The sequence below is a fragment of the Phyllobates terribilis genome, unplaced genomic scaffold (genome assembly GCF_046119375.1).
Source record: "Phyllobates terribilis strain yellow unplaced genomic scaffold, ASM4611937v1 Scaffold_4__5_contigs__length_816908805, whole genome shotgun sequence".
In the NCBI taxonomy this organism is placed as follows: Eukaryota; Metazoa; Chordata; class Amphibia; order Anura; family Dendrobatidae; genus Phyllobates; species Phyllobates terribilis.
The window spans coordinates 677,907,025-677,928,060 of record NW_027362764.1 but is presented as its reverse complement, the minus strand read 5'-3'; the positions used below and the strand labels follow the sequence as shown (position 1 = coordinate 677,928,060).

The 21,036-nt window shown below is 45.5% G+C and overlaps 1 non-coding gene and 6 pseudogenes across 1 annotated transcript; all 7 read left to right on the top strand.

Moving 5' to 3' along the window:
- Nucleotides 1-10,118: 10,118 nt before the first annotated feature.
- Nucleotides 10,119-10,238, top strand: LOC141267699 (5S ribosomal RNA; annotated as a pseudogene).
- Nucleotides 10,239-11,182: 944 nt separating this feature from the next.
- LOC141266339 (5S ribosomal RNA) lies at nt 11,183-11,301 on the top strand. The gene has a single exon (XR_012320379.1). It is a non-coding gene; the product is annotated as a 5S ribosomal RNA (ribosomal RNA).
- Nucleotides 11,302-11,922: 621 nt separating this feature from the next.
- LOC141268848 (5S ribosomal RNA) lies at nt 11,923-12,042 on the top strand (annotated as a pseudogene).
- A 948-nt stretch (nt 12,043-12,990) lies between these two features.
- LOC141270082 (5S ribosomal RNA) lies at nt 12,991-13,099 on the top strand (annotated as a pseudogene).
- A 605-nt stretch (nt 13,100-13,704) lies between these two features.
- Nucleotides 13,705-13,824, top strand: LOC141267849 (5S ribosomal RNA; annotated as a pseudogene).
- A 923-nt stretch (nt 13,825-14,747) lies between these two features.
- Nucleotides 14,748-14,866, top strand: LOC141270145 (5S ribosomal RNA; annotated as a pseudogene).
- A 621-nt stretch (nt 14,867-15,487) lies between these two features.
- LOC141269864 (5S ribosomal RNA) lies at nt 15,488-15,607 on the top strand (annotated as a pseudogene).
- The last annotated feature ends 5,429 nt before the right edge of the window (nt 15,608-21,036 follow it).

Genomic DNA, 21,036 nt, shown 5'->3' with positions numbered 1-21,036 from the left:
CCCCTCACCTGGTGAGCACAGTACGACATGGGCAGCCGTTACCTGCAGACGTGGTCTGGATAATAAGAACTGTGAGTAAAGACCCTGAACTGCATCACTGACTCCGTGTCGTTACTGCTGCTGCCCTGCACCATCACCCCCATCCTCCGCATACACTGCCCTGAGGCTATACTCCTCCCGTGGGGAGTTATGCTACGCTCTGCTGCACCCACAACACCAGCCTCAGCGGTCTGCCCTGTAGCGGCGGTTCACTCTGACCGCAATCCACGGGTGGCGTAGTCGGACATTTAAACATCAAAACCACATAAATAGTTCCGCCACTGGTTTGACCGCCCTGAGCCACGGAACCGGGTCGCCGCCACGAAGACTACAAGTACCAGCATCCACCAAAAAGGGTCCGGCTCCGGGTGTCCCAAGGCCCAGGGGGTGCGTCAGAACATTTTCATCACCTTTCACAATCACCAATGGGACAAGGCAGTGATGTCCTCTGTCCCCTCTCTTATACATCCTAGTGACGGAGCACCTGCTCTCATCAATTCGCCATAACCCCAATATTAGGTGGATTGAGGTGGGAGGCACCGAGTACAAGTGCTCTCTATTTGCTGATGATGTCCTAGTATATATCACTCAATCACATATATCCATCCATGCTGTTATGGCTGAAATAGATCACTTTGTTACATGGTAAAATTTTAAAATCAATGCAGCGAAGTCTGAGGCCCTCGATGTCTCCCTCCCCAAATCCATATAGGATTCCATCCAGTCCAACTTTCCCTTTGCCTGGCCCTCACAGGGTATCAAATACTTAGGAATTCCTATTCATAGAGACCTCTCCCATCTATGTTATCTTAATTTTGGGCCCTTTATTGAACAACTCCATACAGACCACGGTTGGCAAGTTAGAACTGTAAGATTCACTACGTGAACCACTGGTGTTTTGTGGAAAAGCACATGTACACTGCGTTCCAAATTATTATGCAAAAAGTGTTTAGGAGTGATAAGGGAAGAATTTGTTTGTTTGTCAGTTAAACTCATTGATGGTGATGTGTGTCAGGGCTCTTTATATCACTGTAAGCAATTGCAGACACCTGTGCTAATTAGTTTGGCAGGTGTGTCCAATGAAAGGCAAGACTACTTAAGAAGGCTCTCTCACATTATTAAGCAGCCTACATTTTCTGCCAAAATGGGAAAGAAAAAGGATGTGTCGGCTGCTGAGAAGCAACAAATTGTGGAGTGTTTAGGTCAAGGCATGACTACAATCAACATTGTGCGATGATCAGGATGAAGTGTCTTGGCAATCAAGAAGTATGTAGCTGATTCACAGTACACACGTGTGTGTGCTGATAAGGGCAAATTGAGGACTCTTTCCTACAGGCAATTACGTCAGGTTGAAAGAGCAGCGGCAAAAAAGCCTTGTCATAGCAGCAGACAAGTTTTTGAAGCTGCTTGTGCCTCCAACGTCCCCCGAACAACAAGATGCAGGGTCCTTCAGAGGTTTGCAGCTGTGCATGCGCCATCCTGTCGACCTCCTCTATCCACTTCACACAAGCAGAAACGGCTCCAGTGGGCTAAACTTTACATGAAGACTGATTTCAAAACTGTTTTGTTCACGGATGAGTGCCGTGCAGCGCTCGATGGTCCAGATGGATGGAGTGGAGGATGGCTGGTTGATGGACACCACACGCAAACACGGCTACAGCGCCAACAAGGAGGAGGTGGAGTAAAGTTTTGGGCTGGAATCATGGGGAGAGAGATTGTCGGCCCCTTTAGGATCCCTGAAGGCGCTAAAGATGAACTCCATAATGTATGTGGATTTTCTCAAACAGCACTTCCTGCCATGGTTCAAGAAGAAGAACCGTGTATTTCACAGCAAGATCATTTTTCTGCATGATAATGCACCATCTCATGCTGCACATAAAACATCTGCATCTCTGGCTGATATGGGCATAAAAGGGGACAAACTTATGGTGTGACCCCCATGCTCCCCTGACCTCTACCCCATTCAGAACCTTTGGAGCATCATTAAAAGGAGTGTCTATGATGGCGGGAGGCAGTTCACATCTAAGCAACAGCTCTGGGAGGGTATTCTGTCCTCATGCAAAACAATTGAAGCAGAAACCATCCAAAACCTGACAAATTCAATGGACGAGAGAGTTCAGAAGCTCCTTTCGAACAAGGGGTCCTATGTGAAAATGTAACATCACCTAGAATAAAGTTTTGAGTTGAAAACTGTTTGATTTCAGTTTCTAACAACCTGCTAATGCTTATAATTTCAAAAATGACCATTTTTTTGGTCTTTATTAAAATGAAAAGGTTGATCGAAAAGTTTGGGGGATCTAAGAGTGTGGCAACCCAGTAGTCATGATTACTTAGAATTCTGACAATATGAGGGTCATGCTGCAGGTAGTGCAGCAAGAAGGCACTTATGTGCCTTGCGCATCTCGGAGCCCCAAAATTATTTTCCGGGCTAGATGCAGCTAAAAATTATTTTTAATTTTAAATCTGGTAAAGCTTTAGTATAGATGGCCTAATAGGATCAGTGCTGCACACTGCTACAAAGCCCAAATTATTTTCCAGTCAAGATACAGATAAACATGATTAGTAATTTGAAAGCTTAAAACGGTTGGTAGGGTGATTTTAACCAATCATCAAGCTTTTACTCTCCCCAGGATGACACAGGGGTAGAAAAGTCGTTTCGGATCCATGATTTGTTCATCTTTATGAACGTGAGTCTGTCTACATTATCAGTGGAGAGCCGCGTGCGCTTATCTGTCAGCACACCACCAGCAGCGCTGAACACACGTTCAAACAGAACGCTGGCTGCGGGGCATGACAAGATCTCCAAGGCGTAAGTGGCTAGCTCCGGCCATTTATCCAGATTGGAAGCCCAAAAAGAGCAAGGGTCCAGTGACACAGTCGTGGCTTCAATGTTTACTTGGAGATACTCCTGTACCATCGTCTCTAGGCGTTGACTATGTGTCAGACTTCTTGTCTCCTGTGGCCTTGCAAAGGATGGGCTAAAAAAGTGGTGAAATGATTCCGCAAAATTGATGTTACCAGCAGATACTGTGGTTCTGTTACGGTTTGAGTGCTGAACACTTGACGGTCCCACAGTTGGCAAGTTGGAACTGTGAGATTCACTACGTGCACCACTGGTATTTTGTGGAAAAGCACATGTAAGATTCTGCAACAGTCTCTGCTGATACTCCTGCATGCGTGCATCCCTTTCTATGGCAGAAATAATTTCTGCAAATTTACTTTTGTACCGTGGATCTAACAGTGTGGCAACCCAGTAGTCAGGATTATTTCTAATTCTCACAATTCGAGGGTCATGTTGCAGGTAGTGCAGCAAGAAGGCACTCATGTGTGTTGCGCATCCAGGAGCACCAAGTCCCTGTTGTGTTGGTTGCGAGGTAACAATCATGCTTCCTTCCTCTGTCCTCTCCCCCCAACCTCGCACAACAGAAATGTGATCAAGGTCTCCCTCATCTGATGAGTCTTCCATCAGTTCGTCCTCCACTTCTTCCTGGGCTCCTGCACCTTCCTCACTAGTTTGGCTGCTACCATGCGCCCTGGTAAAACCATCTCCCCCACCCTCACATGCCTGCCGCCTTGGTGCTGCCAACCGTCTGGACCTTGCAGATGTTAGCCCTTCCGCATACAACTCCTCCTCCTCTACTTCCTCCACCTCCTCTTGTGCCACCACCTGACTCCGAATTCTGTTTAACATGTGCTCCAGCATGTAAATCACCGGAATAGTCATGCTGATAATGGCATCGTCAGCACTAAACATCTTCGTCGCCATTTCAAAACTGTGCAGAAGGGTGCATAGGTCCCTGATCTGAGACCACTCCTCCAGCGTGATTTGCCCCACCTCTGAATCTCGTCGGCCCAGGCTATACGTCAGAACGTATTGCACCAGGGCTTGTCGGTGCTGCCACAGTCGCTGCAACATGTGCAGAGTTGAATTCCACCGGGTAGGCACATCGCATTTTAGCCGGTGAAGTGGCAGGCCCAACGACTTCTGTAGAGATGTAAGTCGCTGAGCTGCGGGATGCGAACGGCGGAAGTGAGCACACAGCGACCGTGCCCTCTGCAGAAGGCCATCTAGTCTGGGATAGTGGGCTAAAAATTGCTGGACAACCAGGTTCAACACGTGAGCCATACAAGGCACGTGTGTGACATTGCCCCGGCGAAGGGCCGCACCCAGGTTTGCAGCATTGTCGCACACGGCCTTCCCTGGTTTCAGGTCCAGTGGAGACAACCATTCATGAAATTGGTTCTCCAGAGCTGACCACAACTCCTCAGCTGTGTGACTCACATTTCCCAGACATTTCAATGTAAAAACCGCCTGATGACGTTGAGCCCTACTGCCAGCATAGTAAGGAGGTGTGCAGGATCCCTTCTGCGCAGTTAGAAAGCTTGTGGCATGACCAGACAGGCTTTCGGTGCAGGTGGAAGACCGAGAGGAGGTTGAGGAGGCAGAAGCAGTGGAGGAACTTTGACATAAAGAGGATTGACGCACAACTCGTGGGGACGGCAAGACTTGGACAGCAGCCCCTTGTCCTGCTGTCACCATAGTTACCCAGTGCCCAGTCATGTAACGCCCCTGTCCATGCCTACTCGTCCAAGTGTCTGTGGTGAAATGCACCCTGTCACACACAGAGTTTCTCAAAGAAGCGGTGATGTTATGTGCGACATGCTGGTGGAGCGCAGGCACACCTTTCTTTGAGAAGTAGTGCCGACTGGGCATCTGGTACTGGGGCACTGCGACGGACATAAGGTCTCGAAAATCCTCTGTGTCCACTAGGCGGAAAGGCAGCATTTCTGTAGCCAAGAGCTTGCAGATGGTGAAATTCAACCTCTTAGCTTTCTCATGGCTAGGAGGAAATGGTCTTTTACTTGTCCACATCTGAGGGACCGAGGGCTGGCTATTGTGCTTAGACGGGGTTGATAAGGGTGTCCCCGGCAAACTGCCGGTCTGTGAGGAAGATGCAGGCGGACATGTTAGGTTGCCTTGATCCAAAGGTGGTGCTATCGATGTCGGACAGCGCTCAACACCAGCTGGTGTTACCACCTCCAAAGAAAATGATGACCTGCCAATCACGCTGGCTGTTGCGGGTAAAGAGGTGGCAGGTCTGTGCCCCAAAACAGGTGTGACTGCTGTCCCCCCAGTCACAGAGGATGAAGAGGCCGCGGATGCACAAGATATGGCAGACGGTGGTTGGCCCGGCCGGCTAGGCCGCATTGTGGCACACTGAGCTTCCCACTGCAACTTATGCTTCATGTCCATGTGCCGGTTCATGCATGAAGTACTCAAACTATGTATTTTTTGGCCTCTACTTAGCTTTTGCTGACAAATGTTACAGATAACACGAGTTGGGTCATCTTTATCGATCTGAAAAAATGCCCAGGCTATGCAAGGCTTAGCACCCATGCGACCTGAAGAGCCACCACGACTTGTGGTGAGAGGCAGAGTTGTGTTTGAGGATGCAGTTGTTGACGTGCTTCCAGTACTACGTCTCTGTCCAGGAAGGCGCAACCTGACTTCGTCGTCACTAGCATCTTCCTCCACCTCCTCTGCTGACCTCATCTCTTGGCTGACTGTGGGTTGACAGTAAGTGGGATCTCCGACCTCATCATCATCACCCTGTGCGTTATCACACCCGTCGTCCTCAGAGCCAACCTGTTCCTGCCCTGACAAAAAACTAAAGTTGTCGCTCCAATCAGGTATTTGAGTCTTATCATCGTCTTCCTCATTGTCTCCACCAACAGGAGTTACAGTTTGGGAATGAGGGTCTACATTATGGTCAGAACCTTCTGCGTCTGGTCCTGGATCCGACTCATAAAGATTCTGGGCATCAGTGCAGATCATTTCCTCGTCTGGATTCACAGAAGCGCTGGAGTCGACCTCTGATTCCCAGGCTATAGTATGAGTAAACAGCTCTGCAGACTCAACCATCTGTTCTACCTCATACTCAGACGGGCAGCTGGAGATTTGGGAGCTGTGAGGAAGCAAGTGCGATTTGGGTGACACCTTTGAGGACTGGAGTATTTGTGATGTTGAAGTTGATGTGGAGGAGAGCCCACTTAAAGGAGCACTTGATATCCGTTGAAGCACCTGCTGTTTTTGTGCCTCATCTGGAATTTGTAGCGATTGGCGTGGCCGTAAGAAAGGGATCTTATCACATTGTCCGCTAAAAGAAGTAGACATTTTAGTTTGGCTGGAAGATGGTCTTTCTTCTGCAGATGTTACTGTTGCTTTAACACCTACCCCACGGACACAACCTTTTTTCCCCTTCCCAACACGCCTATTCCCCTTTCCACCAGCAGCAGGCCTTTTTCCACTCATTTTGGTGGTTAACTAATTCACAACTCTGGAGTTGTTTGCACAAAAAAACAATGGATGGTAACCGAGCAGAGCTGAGTGGCCAAACTGTGGTATTAGGCCAAAACTATTGGCTGGGTTAGATGCAGAAAAAAATTATTTTGAATTTGCAACCTGATGGAGGTCAGTATAGATGGATTAATAGAACAAGACCCACACACAGCTAGAAGCCCAATATTTTTTCAGAGGTAGATGCAGAAAAAAATATATTCAGTTTGCAACCTGATGGAGGTCAGTATAGATGGACTAATACAACAAGTCCCACACACAGCTAGAAGCCCAAATATTTTTTCAGAGGTACTGTAGATGCAGATAAAAATTAGTTTTAATTTGCAACCTGATGGAGGTCAGTATAGATGGACTAATAGAGAAAGTCCGACAAACTACTAGAAAGCCAAATATTTTTTCAGAGCTAGATGCAGAAAAAAATTATATTCAGTTTGCAACCTGATGGAGGTCAGTATAGATGGACTAATAGAGAAAGTCCGACACACTACTAGAAGGCCAAATATTTTTTCAGAGCTAGATGCAGAAAAAAATTATATTCAGTTTGCAACCTGATGGAGGTCAGTATAGATGGATTAATAGAACAAGACCCACACACAGCTAGAAGCCCAATATTTTTTCAGAGGTAGATGCAGGAAAAAAATATATTCAGTTTGCAACCTGATGGAGGTCAGTATAGATGGACTAATACAACAAGTCCCACACACAGGTAGAAGCCCAAATATTTTTTCAGAGGTACTGTAGATGCAGATAAAAATTAGTTTTAATTTGCAACCTGATGGAGGTCAGTATAGATGGACTAATAGAATGATGCTATGCCCAAAAGATTTTACTTCACTAGGTGCAGTAAAAAAATTGGTATTCTATACACAGGTGGTATATCTTGCAACACAGATAGGCTACTCCACTGACTAACACACTCTGCAATAGGCCAAAAAGGATTAGCTTTGCTAGATTCAGCCAAATGCTGTGAAAAAAACTTGCACAGCACTGGCACAGACCTGCCTGGCAAAAACTGATAGGAACTGATGTAACCTAGTCCTGAAAAGGACTCCAATTACAATTAGTCTTTACTCCCACAATCTATCTATTTAAGAGCACAGACCTCCCTGATAAAAGTCGTAGGAAATGCTGTAACCTAGTCCTTAAAAGGACTGCAATCACAACTATTCCCTACTCCCAAGCTATCTGTATATTTGTGCGAAAATTGGCTTGAAATTAACAAGGTATAGCGCACACAGCAACAGCGGTGCCGTCTAACACGCAGATGCAGCAGTGAGAAAATGGTGGCGACGGGGAAAATGGCTTGGTCTTATAGGGCAAGGACATGTGACATACACTGCCAATGACACATGCCCTTGCTTGTGTGAAAAAAAGCACTTCGCTCCGTGTGTGCGCTGCTGATAGGCTGACAGATTGCACCTCCCCACTGCAAATGCGGGAAAGAGAAAAAAAAATGGAGATCTTCATTGTTCCTGCAGAGATCCATCCCCTGCCCCTCCCCCCACCCCGCTGTACACTCAAATTGCGTATTAACATTAATTTTCATCATTACTGAGAAAAAATCCAGTTATGATTTTGGTGCACGAACAGTTATCGAACATAACCTCGAACAGCCGAATTTTTCTCAAATTGTTCGTGTTCGCCGAACGGCTCGAACACCGCCCAAAACAGCTCGAATTTGAGATTGGCGAACAGTTCGAGTAGAACAACGCTCATCTCTAATTTTGACATCATATTTTGGCATGATTTTGTATAATTTCAGCAAATTTTTCCTCATTTTAATTTGGAGTTGAGCCTGGGTAATTCCAGAATTCTCTGATATTTTTAGTGGCTCTTGTACGTCCGTTCCTCCTACGTCACTCAAGTCTCCTCCCACATCACCTAGTATGTCGGTTTCTCGTATGTCAGTCATGTCTCCTCCCATGTCAGGTTTCTGTATGTCTGTCTCTTGGTCAGACCCAAGGTCACCTTCAGTTACAGACACGTGTCTTACTTCTTGTTCATTTTCCACATTACAGTCAGAATCAGTATCACCGTCTGACACTTCTACACTATTTTCCTGCTTAGAAATCTCTAACACAAGACTATGAAAAAAATCTACCAAATGTAGAATATTTCTCAATTTCTGTTTGTCTCTATTTACCAATTTAGAAGTTAACTGTAAATTCTGCAATTCACATTCTTTGTATAAACTGAGCCACAAAACTTCTATGTCATCTCATACATTAACTTTGAAATTAATATTACTTTGTTTAGCAAAAGAAGAAATTATATCCATATTTTGCTTACCTTAAGATTCCTTGGCTTCTCTTTATCAGCACGTCCTGTCTTCAGTTTGTCTGATTCTTTTCCTGTGTGATTCTGTTCCTTGTTAGCACCTCTGCTTCCTGTCTTTCCTCAGTCTGTAGGTCCTTTCTGCTTCTCGGGACAAACTAGTGAATTTACTGACACGTGAACAACAGCTGTTCAGCTCGTCAGGACTCCCCCCTTGTTCACGGAAGAAATTCACTTACTTAATTTAAAAAACAAAAAAACAGGACTGGCTGGCTCACCATTGTAAAATAATACTCTTCCTGTATTATTTTTTTCTACTGAGGACTTCTCAAAGTATCAATATCACGATATTCTTATAAAAAAATGTATCTATTTATTCTTGGATTGTCCATTAAAAAGAATCAGATTGCAGCAGGTACATACAATAATTAGTTATAAAGTAATTGTCCATTTGTCCATAATTAGCCTAATTGTTGAGATTCACCCATCTTTCCTTGGATCCTGGCTGGTAAATCATGTCTTTGTCCAGCATGTGTCCTGGCCTACATGTCATCTGCTTCTCAGCATAAAGATTCTGTGTCTTGTGGGGTGGGCAGAGCAAGAGAGCCCCCCCTTTCTGTACCATGGGCTTTTATAGCCAGTCGTATGGACACCTGTTCTACATATGGTAGTGAACCAAAAATACACACACAAATAGCGCATGTCAACTAGACACGATGGCTGAGGCATAGAACTCAGAAAAATGATTATCGATTAACATTCCAAATGAATTTCCATAATTAACCATTTAACAGAGACCGCCTGGGAATACCAGGTGCTGTAGGCTTTTGCTTTTTCCTTCCTTCCACCAGCAGGGGGCACTCTCTTCTATGCCTTTTTTCCATTCCCTTTCACAAGTGCACACATTCATTCTCTTTTCTTTTTTTCATTTGCTTTCTCTCTTGCGCTATTTCATCTCTGCAAAATACCAGCATCCTTCTGATCACCGTGGGCCTCCAGCATTGTTGCTTCTTTACTTTTAATACTAGGCTCCTTTTCACCAGGACCAGCGTCTCCCGCGTGGCTGGAGGCAACCACCGGTAACCCCAAGCAGAAGACCTTTGCAGGCAACACGACCCTCCCCCCTGAAGAGCAGCTCAAAGTCACTGGCAACCATCTCACCCTCTTCCTTCATTCACCCCTGGACGTCTCGCTCCGCCCCCAAGTTACGGGTCCAGCTTGCTCTTTCTGTCACATTACCGCGATGAAGGGTTTAGCCTGCAGGAGACCCTGCGCCGAGACATTTTTGAAGACACCTGATGCGGCGGGTGAATCACTGCTAAACAAACCACACCTGTAGGGACGGCACAGCCTTTGCATGGACCCTTCGGAGCCTGCCCCTTCACGGCCAGATTGCTCGCCACCAAGCGATCCTGAGAAAGGTTGGCCGGGCGATGGATCGAGCAGCATCTACTGGCCATACCACCTTGGATACGCCTGATCTCGTCTGATCTCGGAAGCAAAGCAGGGCTGGGCTCGGACAGTACTTGGATGGGATACCTCCTGGGAACACCAGGTGCTGTAGACCATTTTGATGACGTTTTGCCCTACTGCCCAGCTCGGCTAGCATGGAACGGCGCCTTACCGGACACCGACCTTAAGTAACTTACATGATGGAAGCCCCAAGGCCTCTGAGACAGTTGGCAGCTAAGTACGCTACCCCGCCGCCCTTCACGCAGGCCTGACACCGAGCTCCTTGCCACGGCTAGGAGTGCTTATTGACTCCGCAGCTCACCGTGTGGAAATGATGGCGTTAAAAGCACCCGGGGCCGTGAAGGGGCCAGGCTTTCAGCAGGTGCCCAGGGAAGGTTTTGGATGCCGGACGTCTAGCGAGGGCCAGCAGAAGTAACATGTTTCTCTGCAAAGAAGCTTGTGTAAACAAGCCAGATGGCTGACAAAGAGCTAACCTCAGTGCAAGGAAGGCAAGGAAGGTGCGGAAGGAATTGGGGAAGGGGGGGGGTGATTCCTGCTAGGGCCCTGAAATCATAAAACAGGCAGGAGAGTCTGACGCATGGTGACGGAGAGGTTGTAGGGGCAGATAGGGGGTGTTGTCACGTGCGAGCACGTGTGTATGCTGGCTTGTGTGTGAGAGTGCGCTTCCTAGGTGTGGCGCGCTGCAGACAGACAAAGGGATTGTTCCCTTTCATTAAAAGTTAATACCCGGCTGCAGGCTATTAGAAAGCAACTAACCGCGCTCTACTCACCCTACCCGGGTCTACCGGTGAGTCTCGCCTCTGCTCCCGGCCTGTGGCATTGGCCGTGAAGCTGACGTTCCGTCGACAGCGCTGCAGCCGATCAGTGAGCTCAGCGGCTCTGAGTGGGGCGTTGTGTCTACAAGACCTTTTAAGGAAGCCAGCAAAAAAATTGAAGAGAAGGGAAAGCACAAAAGGACCTGGTCTTGCTGAGCACTGGAAAGGGCAGCCGGCAGCCAGACGTCAAAGTAGAAAAGCAGCAAGTGACAAACCAGTCTCAGGCTACGGCCACACCACCCTGAACATGCCTGATCTCGTCTGATCTCAGAAGCTAAGCAGGGCTGGGCCTGGTTAGTACTTGGATGGTAGACCGCCTGGGAATACCAGGTGCTGTAGGCTTTTGCTTTTTCTTTCCTTCCACCAGCAGGGGGTACTCTCTTCTATGCCTTTTTTCCATTCCCTTTCACAAGTGCACACATTCATTCTCTTTTCTTTTTTTCATTTGCTTTCTCTCTTGCGCTATTTCATCTCTGCAAAATACCAGCATCCTTCTGATCACCGTGGGCCTCCAGCATTGTTGCTTCTTTACTTTTAATACTAGGCTCCTTTTCACCAGGACCAGCGTCTCCCGCGTGGCTGGAGGCAACCACCGGTAACCCCAAGCAGAAGACCTTTGCGGGCAACACGACCCTCCCCCCTGAAGAGCAGCTCAAAGTCACTGGCAACCATCTCACCCTCTTCTTTCATTCACCCCTGGACGTCTCGCTCTGCCCCCAAGTTACGGGTCCAGCTTGCTCTTTCTGACACATTACCGCGATGAAGGGTTTAGCCTGCAGGAGACCCTGCGCCTAGACATTTTTGAAGACACCTGATGCGGCGGGTGAATCACTGCTAAACAAACCACACCTGTAGGGACGGCACAGCCTTTGCATGGACCCTTTGGAGCACGCCCCGTCACGGCCAGATTGCTCGCCACCAAGCGATCCTGAGAAAGGCTGGCCGGGCGATGGATTGAGCAGCGTCTACTGGCCATACCACCTTGGATACGCCTGATCTTGTCTGATCTTGGAAGCAAAGCAGGGCTGGGCTCAGACAGTACTTGGATGGGAGACCTCCTGGGAAGACCGGGTGCTGTAGACCATTTTGATGACGTTTTGCCCTACTGCCCAGCTCGGCTAGCATGGAACGGCGCCTTGCCGGACACCGACCTTAAGTAACTTAGATGATGGAAGCCCCAAGGGCTCTGAGCCAGTTGGCAGCTAAGTACGCTACCCCGCCGCCTTCACGCAGGCCTGACTCCGAGCTCTTTGCCACGGCTAGGAGTGCTTATTGACTCCGCAGCTCGCCATGTGGAAATGATGGCATTAAAAGCACCCGGGGCCGTGAAGGGGCCAGGCTTTCAGCAGGTGCCCAGGGAAGGTTTTGGATGCCGGCCGCCTAGCGAGGGCCAGCAGAAGTAACATGTTTCTCTGCAAAGAAGCTTGTGTAACCAAGCCAGACGGCTGACAAAGAGCTAACCTCAGTGGAAGGAAGGCAAGGAAGGCAAGGAAGGAATTGGGGAGGGGGGGGTGATTCCTGCTAGGGCCCTGAAATCATAAAACAGGCAGGAGAGTCTGACGCATGGTGACGGAGAGGTTGTAGGGGCAGATAGGGGGTGTTGTCACGTGCGAGCACGTGTGCATGCTGGCTTGTGTGTGAGAGTGCGCTTCCTAGGTGTGGCGTGCTGCAGACAGTCAAAGGGATTGTTGCCTTTCATTAAAAGTTAATCCCCGGCTGCAGGCTATTAGAAAGCAACTAACCGCGCTCTACTCACCCTACCCGTGTCTACCGGTGAGTCTCGCCTCTGGTCCCGGCCTGTGGCATTGGCCGTGAAGCTGACGTTCCGTCGACAGCGCTGCAGCCGATCAGTGAGCTCAGCGGCTCTGAGTGGGGCATTGTGTCTACAAGACCTTTTAAGGAAGCCAGCAAAAAAATTGAAGAGAAGGGAAAGCACAAAAGGACCTGGTCTTGCTGAGCACTGGAAAGGGCAGCCGGCAGCCGGCAGCCAGACGTCAAAGTAGAAAAGCAGCAAGTGAGAGGCTTGTCTCTGCCTACGGCCACACCACCCTGAGCACGCCTTATCTCGGAAGCTAAGCAGGGTCGGGCCTAGTTAGTACTTGGATAGGAGACCGCCTGGGAATACCAGGTGCTGTAGGCTTTTGCTTTTTCCTTCCTTCCACCAGCAAGGGGCATTCTCTTCTATGCCTTTTTTCCATTCCCTTTCGCAAGTGCACACATTCATTCTCTTTCTTTTTTTCATTTGCTTTCTCTCTTGCGCTATTTCATCTCTGCAAAATACCAGAATCCTTCTGATCACCGTGGGCCTCCAGTATTGTTGCTTCTTTACTTTTAATACTAGGACCAGCGTCTCCCGCGTGGCTGGAGGCAACCACCGGTAACCCCAAGCAGATGACCTTTGCAGGCAACACGACCCTCCCCCCTGAAGAGCAGCTCAAAGTCACTGGCAACCATCTCACCCTCTTCCTTCATTCACCCCTGGACGTATCGCTCCGCCCCCAATTTACGGGTCCAGCTTGTTCTTTCTGTCACATTACCGCGATGAAGGGTTTAGCCTGCAGGAGAACCTGCGCCGAGCCATTTTTGAAGACACCTGATGCGGCGGGTGAATCACTGCTAAACAAACCACACCTGTAGGGACGGCACAGCCTTTGCATGGATCCTTCGTAGCCCGCCCCGTCACGGCCAGATTGCTCGCCACCAAGCGATCCTGAGAAAGGCTGGCCGGGCGATGGATCGAGCAGCGTCTACTGGCCATACCACCTTGGATACGCTCGATCTCGTCTGATCTCGGAAGCAAAGCAGGGCTGGGCTCGGACAGTACTTGGATGGGAGATCTCCTGGGAACACCGGGTGCTGTAGATCATTTTGATGACGTTTTGCCCTACTGCCCAGCTCGGCTAGCATGGAACGGCGCCTTGCCGGACACCGACCTTAAGTAACTTAGATGATGAAAGCCCCAAGGCCTCTGAGCCAGTTGGCAGCTAAGTACGCTACCCCGCCGCATTCACGCAGGCCTGACACCGAGCTCCTTGCCACGGCTAGGAGTGCTTATTGACTCCGCAGCTCGCCGTGTGGAAATGATGGCGTTAAAAGCACCCGGGGCCGTGAAGGGGCCAGGTTTTCAGCAGGTGCCCAGGTAAGGATTTGGATGCCGGCCGCCAAGCGAGGGCCAGCAGAAGTAACATGTTTCTCTGCAAAGAAGCTTGTGAAACCAAGCCAGACGGCTGACAAAGAGCTAACCTCAGGGCAAGGAAGGAATTGGGGAGGGGGGGGTGATTCCTGCTAGGGCCCTGAAATCATAAAACAGGCAGGAGAGTCTGACGCATGGTGTCGGAGAGGTTGTAGGGGCAGATAGGGGGTGTTGTCACGTGCGAGCACGTGTGCATGCTGGCTTGTGTGTGAGAGTGCGCTTCCGAGGTGTGGCGCGCTGCAGACAATCAAAGGGATTGTTCCCTTTCATTAAAAGTTAATCCCCGGCTGCAGGCTATTAGAAAGCAACTAACCGCGCTCTACTCACCCTACCCGTGTCTACCGGTGAGTCTCGCCTCTGCTCCCGGCCTGTGGCATTGGCCGTGAAGCTGACGTTCCGTCGACAGCGCTGCAGCCGATCAGTGAGCTCAGCGGCTCTGAGTGGGGCGTTGTGTCTACAAGACCTTTTAAGGAAGCCAGCAAAAAAATTGAAGAGAAGGGAAAGCACAAAAGGACCTGCTCTTGCTGAACACTGGAAAGGGCATCCGGCAGCCAGACTTCAAAGTAGAAAAGCAGCAAGTGAGAGGCTTGTCTCTGCCCAAGGCCACACCACCATAAACACGCCCAATGTCGTCTGATCTTGAAAGCTAAGCAGGGTTGGGCCTGGTTGGTACTTGGATGGGAGACTGCCTGGGAATATCAGGTGCTGTAGGCTTTTGCTTTTTCCTTCCTTCCACCAGCAGGGGGCACTCTCTTCTATGCCTTTTTTCCATTCCCTTTCACAAGTGCACACATTCTTTCTCTTTTCTTTAATTCATTTTCTTTCTCTCTTGTGCTATTTCATCTCTGCAAAATACCAGCATCCTTCTTATCACCGTAGTCCTCCAGCATTGTTGCTTCTTTACTTTTAATACTAGGCTCCTTTTCACCAGGACCAGCGTCTCCCGGGTGGCTGGAGGCAACAACCGGTAACCCCAAGCAGAAGACCGTTGCAGGCAACACGACCCTCCCCACTGAAGAGCAGCTCAAAGTCACTGGCAACCATCTCACCCTCTTCCTTCATTCACCCCTGGACGTCTCGCTCCGCCCCCAAGTTACGGGTCCTGCTTGCTCTTTCTGTCACATTACCGCGATGAAGGGTTTAGCCTGCAGGAGACCCTGCGCCGAGACATTTTAGAAGACACCTGATGCGGCGGGTGAATCACTGATAAACAAACCACACCTGTAGGGACGGCACAGCCTTTGCATGGACCCTTCGGAGCCCGCCCCGTCACGGCCAGATTGCTCGCCACCAAGCGATCCTGAGAAAGGCTGGCCGGGCGATGGATTGATCAGCTTCTACTGGCCGTACCACCTTGGATACGCCCGATCTCATCTGATCTCGGAAGCAAAGCAGACCTGGGCACGGACAGTACTTGGATGGGAGACCTCGTGGGAACTCCGGGTGCTGTATACCATTTTGATGACGTTTTTACCTACTGCCCAGCTCGGCTAGCATGGAACGGCGCCTTGCCGGACACCGACCTAAAGTAACTTAGATGATAGAAGCCCCAAGGCCTCTGAGCCAGTTGGCAGCTAAGTACGCTACCCCGCCGCCTTCACGCAGGCCTGACACCGAGCTCCTTACCACGGCTAGGAGTGCTTATTGACTCCGCAGCTCGTCGTGTGGAAATGATGGCGTAAAAAAAGCACTCGGGGCCGTGAAGGGGCCAGGCTTTCAGCAGGTGCCCAGGGAAGGTTTTGGATGCCGGCCGCCTAGCGAGGGCCAGCAGAAGTAACATGTTTCTCTGCAAAGAAGCTTGTGTAACCAAGCCAGACGGCTGACAAAGAGCTAACCTCAGTGCAAGGAAGGCAAGGAAGGTGCGGAAGGAATTGGGGAGGGGGGGGTGATTCCTGCTAGGTCCCTGAAATCATAAAACAGGCAGGAGAGTCTGACGCATGGTGACGGAGAGGTTGTAGGGGCAGATAGGGGGTGTTGTCACGTGCGAGCATGTGTGCATGCTGGCTTGTGTGTGAGAGTGCACTTCCTAGGTGTGGCGCGCTGCAGACAGTCAAAAGGATTGTTCCCTTTCATTAAAAGTTAATCCCCGGCTGCAGGCTATTAGAAAGCAACTAACCGCGCTCTACTCACCCTACCCGGGTCTACCGGTGAGTCTCGCCTCTGCTCCCGGCCTGTGGCATTGGCCGTGAAGCTGACGTTCCGTCGACAGCGCTGCAGCCGATCAGTGAGCTCAGCGGCTCTGAGTGGGGCGTTGTGTCTACAAGACCTTTTAAGGAAGCCAGCAAAAAAATTGAAGAGAAGGGAAAGCACAAAAGGACCTGGTCTTGCTGAGCACTGGAAAGGGCAGCCGGCAGCCAGACGTCAAAGTAGAAAAGCAGCAAGTGAGAGACTTGTCTCTGCTTATGGCCACACCGCCCTGAACACGCCCGATCACATCTGATCTCAGAAGCTAAGCATGGTCGGGCCTGGTTAGTACTTGGATGGGAGACTGTGAAATTATACTCTTCCTGTATTATTTTTTTCTACTGAGGACTTCTCAAAGTATCAATATCACGATATTCTTATAAAAAAATGTATCTATTTATTCTTGGATTGTCCATTAAAAAGAATCAGATTGCAGCAGGTACATACAATAATTAGTTATAAAGTAATTGTCCATTTGTCCATAATTAGCTTAATTGTTGAGATTCACCCATCTTTCCTTGGATCCTGGCTGGTAAATCATGTCTTTGTCCAGCATGTGTCCAGGCCTACATGTCATCTGCTTCTCAGCATGAAGATTCTGTGTCTTGTGGGGTGGGCAGAGCAAGAGAGCCCCCCCTTTCTGTACCATGGGCTTTTATAGCCAGTCGTATGGACACCTGTTCTACATATGGTAGTGAACCAAAAATACACACACAAATAGCGCATGTCAACTAGACACGATGGCTGAGGCATAGAACTCAGAAAAATGATTATCGATTAACATTCCAAATGAATTTCCATAATTAACCATTTAACATTTCCCCCTTTTTTGAGAATAAAAGGACTTTAACTGAAATTTCTCAAAAGAAGATACATTCATCAATCATTTTTTCTTTCCTTCTTCCTTGGCAATATCATTAAATTTCCATAATAATAATAATAGTAATAATAGTATCAATATCGGATTATTGTTATATAATGATGTGAATTCATGTTATGGTAAGCCGCGACTAATATTCATTTAATATGTATAATTATGCTTCCCTATATCTAAATTGAAGCAATCGCGGGTTCAATCGTCATCATCTGATGTCATCGGGTCGTCGTCTCGTCTTCTTCTTGGTTCTTTTATAACACAGTCTTTAGATGAAAACTCCTTTGAAATAAATTACAGCATGTAGATATTGTACAGTCCATAATTGTGTTCATTATTGCTCAGTCCATAAACTGTACTCTTTATTAGAAAGATCATGTGTGTCAGTTGATAAGAAAACAAAGTCCATGGATGAAATGTAGCTTTAATATCTGTGCAGTGTCACCTGGACTTACGTTGGATCGTCTTTGGAATCTTCCGTGTGTCCGCACTGGTCTCGTGTCACTTTTGGAACAGATGTGACGTCTTTGGTCAGTAAAGCAAGGGTTAACTTGACACTTTCCTGCTTTATATAGCACCATAGACAGTACCCAGTCCTTTATATACAGGACACATATGCCAGGTATTACCTGTTCACCAGCTTTCATTGAAGCGTTGCAGGTGATAAGAAACCACTGGAACGTGATGAAACTTGAACACAACACAGTACATATAGGATCATCGTCCTCTGCCGTCCTGGTGATCAGTGGTGTGAATTGTATTGTATGTAATGGACACAGTCTATTATAACACTCAGCATTCACACCTGTTACCTTCTGAGACGTCCGGATATCAGTTGCTTCTTCTTGTAACTTTTGAGAATCTCTTTGATTTATAAAAATTAAAAGTCTTTATTAAGATAGAATTCATAATTGCGATGTCTTGATTGAAGTCTTCATTCCCTAATCTGATACCAAATCTGGCAGTTTTTCCTAGCCTATAATATCACAGCGTACCATAGCAATCAGTAATATCCATCTAATTATTATCAAAATATTAAAATAAATTATGTTTGGAATAATAAACAATAATAGCTAATAATTCATTATCAATCAAGTTCTCCATATGATAGAACATTTTTATGTCATAGGTGTAATTACCTTTTCCAACCCATAGGTGTCAGTGTATTTTGAAAAAACAAGTTTTTATATCTTTATTAAACCAATAATATCAAAGAATGTATACTCCTGAACCAAAATGAATAAATATATGAATGTATGAATGAATGCATAAATGAATGAATGAATTGTTGTGTTTACTCAGAAAATGTAAACATTTTTTTCCTTAGCAATATATATTTAATGAAGCAATACTCTTGTATTAGACATTACTTTATTAAATATTAATGTGTTTTCTCAATTGAGATATTGAACTCAAATAAAATCAAATGAGAATTAAAAAATGAAAAAATAGAAAAATAAGAAGTATAAAGTAAGAACAAAATTTTAAAAATGAAAAATAAAATTAAGAGTAAAAATAAGAATAAAAATAAAAATAAGGCCTTTAAATTTTAATGACAAATGCAGAGTAATTATATTCTCCATAAAAAATACCCTTATATCTCCATTATCTGGATGATTTCATATTTGTCATAACCTTGTACCACCAAAAAATATTAAATTATGCAACTTTGCATGTAATACCCTTCTTAATTATACCATAGTACCTTATTATTATTTCTTCTTTATTAAAATGTGTGGAAAATAAGTATTGATCAAAAGTGATTATGTAATCAGGATCAAAAACACATTTTCCCCCTTAATACCAAAAATATTATTTTATAAAATGTATGTATATATCAGAACCAAATTAAAAATAATTCTTCTTCTAGAAATATTGTGCATAAATTTCATATCGAAGAGTAGCATAGATTTGACTAAAGAGAGGTGTGTAACTATTTAGGTAACCATTAAAAATAATATTATAGTTATTCAAGAATATTATCATGTGGAAAATTATTCTAAATATAAATTTGCTTTGTAAACCATTTTGATGTGTGGTTGCCCTTATCCACTATTAGTTAAATCAAGAAATAATAATTATTAAAGAAATATAGAAATATACATATGTAGATAATACCTAATTATGTATTAGAATTTCCTCAGAATTAAATATATTTTTGTACCTTCACATAAAGAAACATTTTTTTTTTCAAACATACAAACATACGAGGCCTCTGTCACATCAATCACACTTAGCAGCTGCTGATTTACTCATCTGTCACCTTCACTCTGACATTCACAGATTTGTTCAACTCAAACATTCCACATATGAAGTTTTAGATATATATATATATTTAACCCAAAATTGTTGTATCCCAATTTATTAATGCGCATTGCCATATCAATTGAATATCTTTATATTTCTTTGAATATTCCCCAAGTGCATATTATATAATATGAGAGTAAGTCACTGGAATTTCAGACACTTGAAAAAACTCTTGTCTTAGATTCTTTTTTCACTGGCTGCCCGGTCTTAAGTTACATCAGTTGAAAATAGAATGAATGGGATCCTATACTATTAGCTCAAAGTTCAAAGGCCGCAGCTGTCACACGTCATGCTGTAAAGCTACTTTAATTTTCACGAACACTTCATGCACAGAAAATATTAGCAACACAAAAGAATTAATTAGTATTACATATATATTATAGTTCAACTAGATATATTGTTATTATTTTAAAATGTTATACACATAAAATCATGCAATTTTTTCACTTCCTGTGTGAATAAAGAAATAAATCCATTTTAGAGTTCTTTGATCAAATCCTGCTTTGGAATGAAAACTCTAAGGAAATATAAGAAAATAAAATTAAATATCAAATTCATACAGAAACAGAGTTATTTAAATATCTTATACATATATTGGTTGGTTCTAATGTAATTCAAAATATTGCTACTTAAATTTATATATATGAAGTTCTAATTTATTAATTATTATATACATATATATATTTTATAAACGTATATATAAATACAATTATACGCAATCTCTACTTAGACAAGTGTATATATATATATATATATATATATATATATATGAAATATTAGAAACTATGTAACTACAATTTTACTGTATGAGATTATAAATAAATATTGAGACATTGTATTACATTTTGATACAACATTATAATTACAGTTTTTCCTTAGCCACTCCCTAAACCAAATCTTCTGTCTCTCTCAAATATCTCCAGGAACGCCCTATTTAGGAAAGACATTTTTCTATCCTTCAAAACCTCAGAGAACTGCCTGTTCTTCTGTCCACATTCCATGACGTCACAGTGAGTTGGTCGTCTCACCTGTCTCTGTCCATCAGTTTCAGCCATTTTCCTTTTTAGAGAATCACAGTTCTGACTGAGAATTAACTCATTCTGTGGAGAGATGGATCTTTGCACTGGCTGATATGGCTTATAACATATATGAAATCTTCTGCGTATTTGATAGAGTTCACTATGGGGATGACTCAGTCTAGGAGAGTTTGATATTGGCTTTTGGTAAGATTTTACCTTTCCTGGTTTTATAAATTTAGCTTGATTTATTTTCTTTTCACGATTCTCATGTTTTCTAACAAAATCCAGCATCTGCGCACATTCAAATAATGAATTTTTTGTGATGCCATAACTTGGGAAACTGAATTTAGGAATTTGAATTTTTGTACAAAAGTTGTTATCATATGTTGTACTTTTCCATTTTTGATGAGAGCTTTGTACAACCGTTCAAATATGGACATGAATGTATATGTACATTCCTTCCTTCCAATCCTTAGTTTCTGCGGATCTTCTATGTTGGG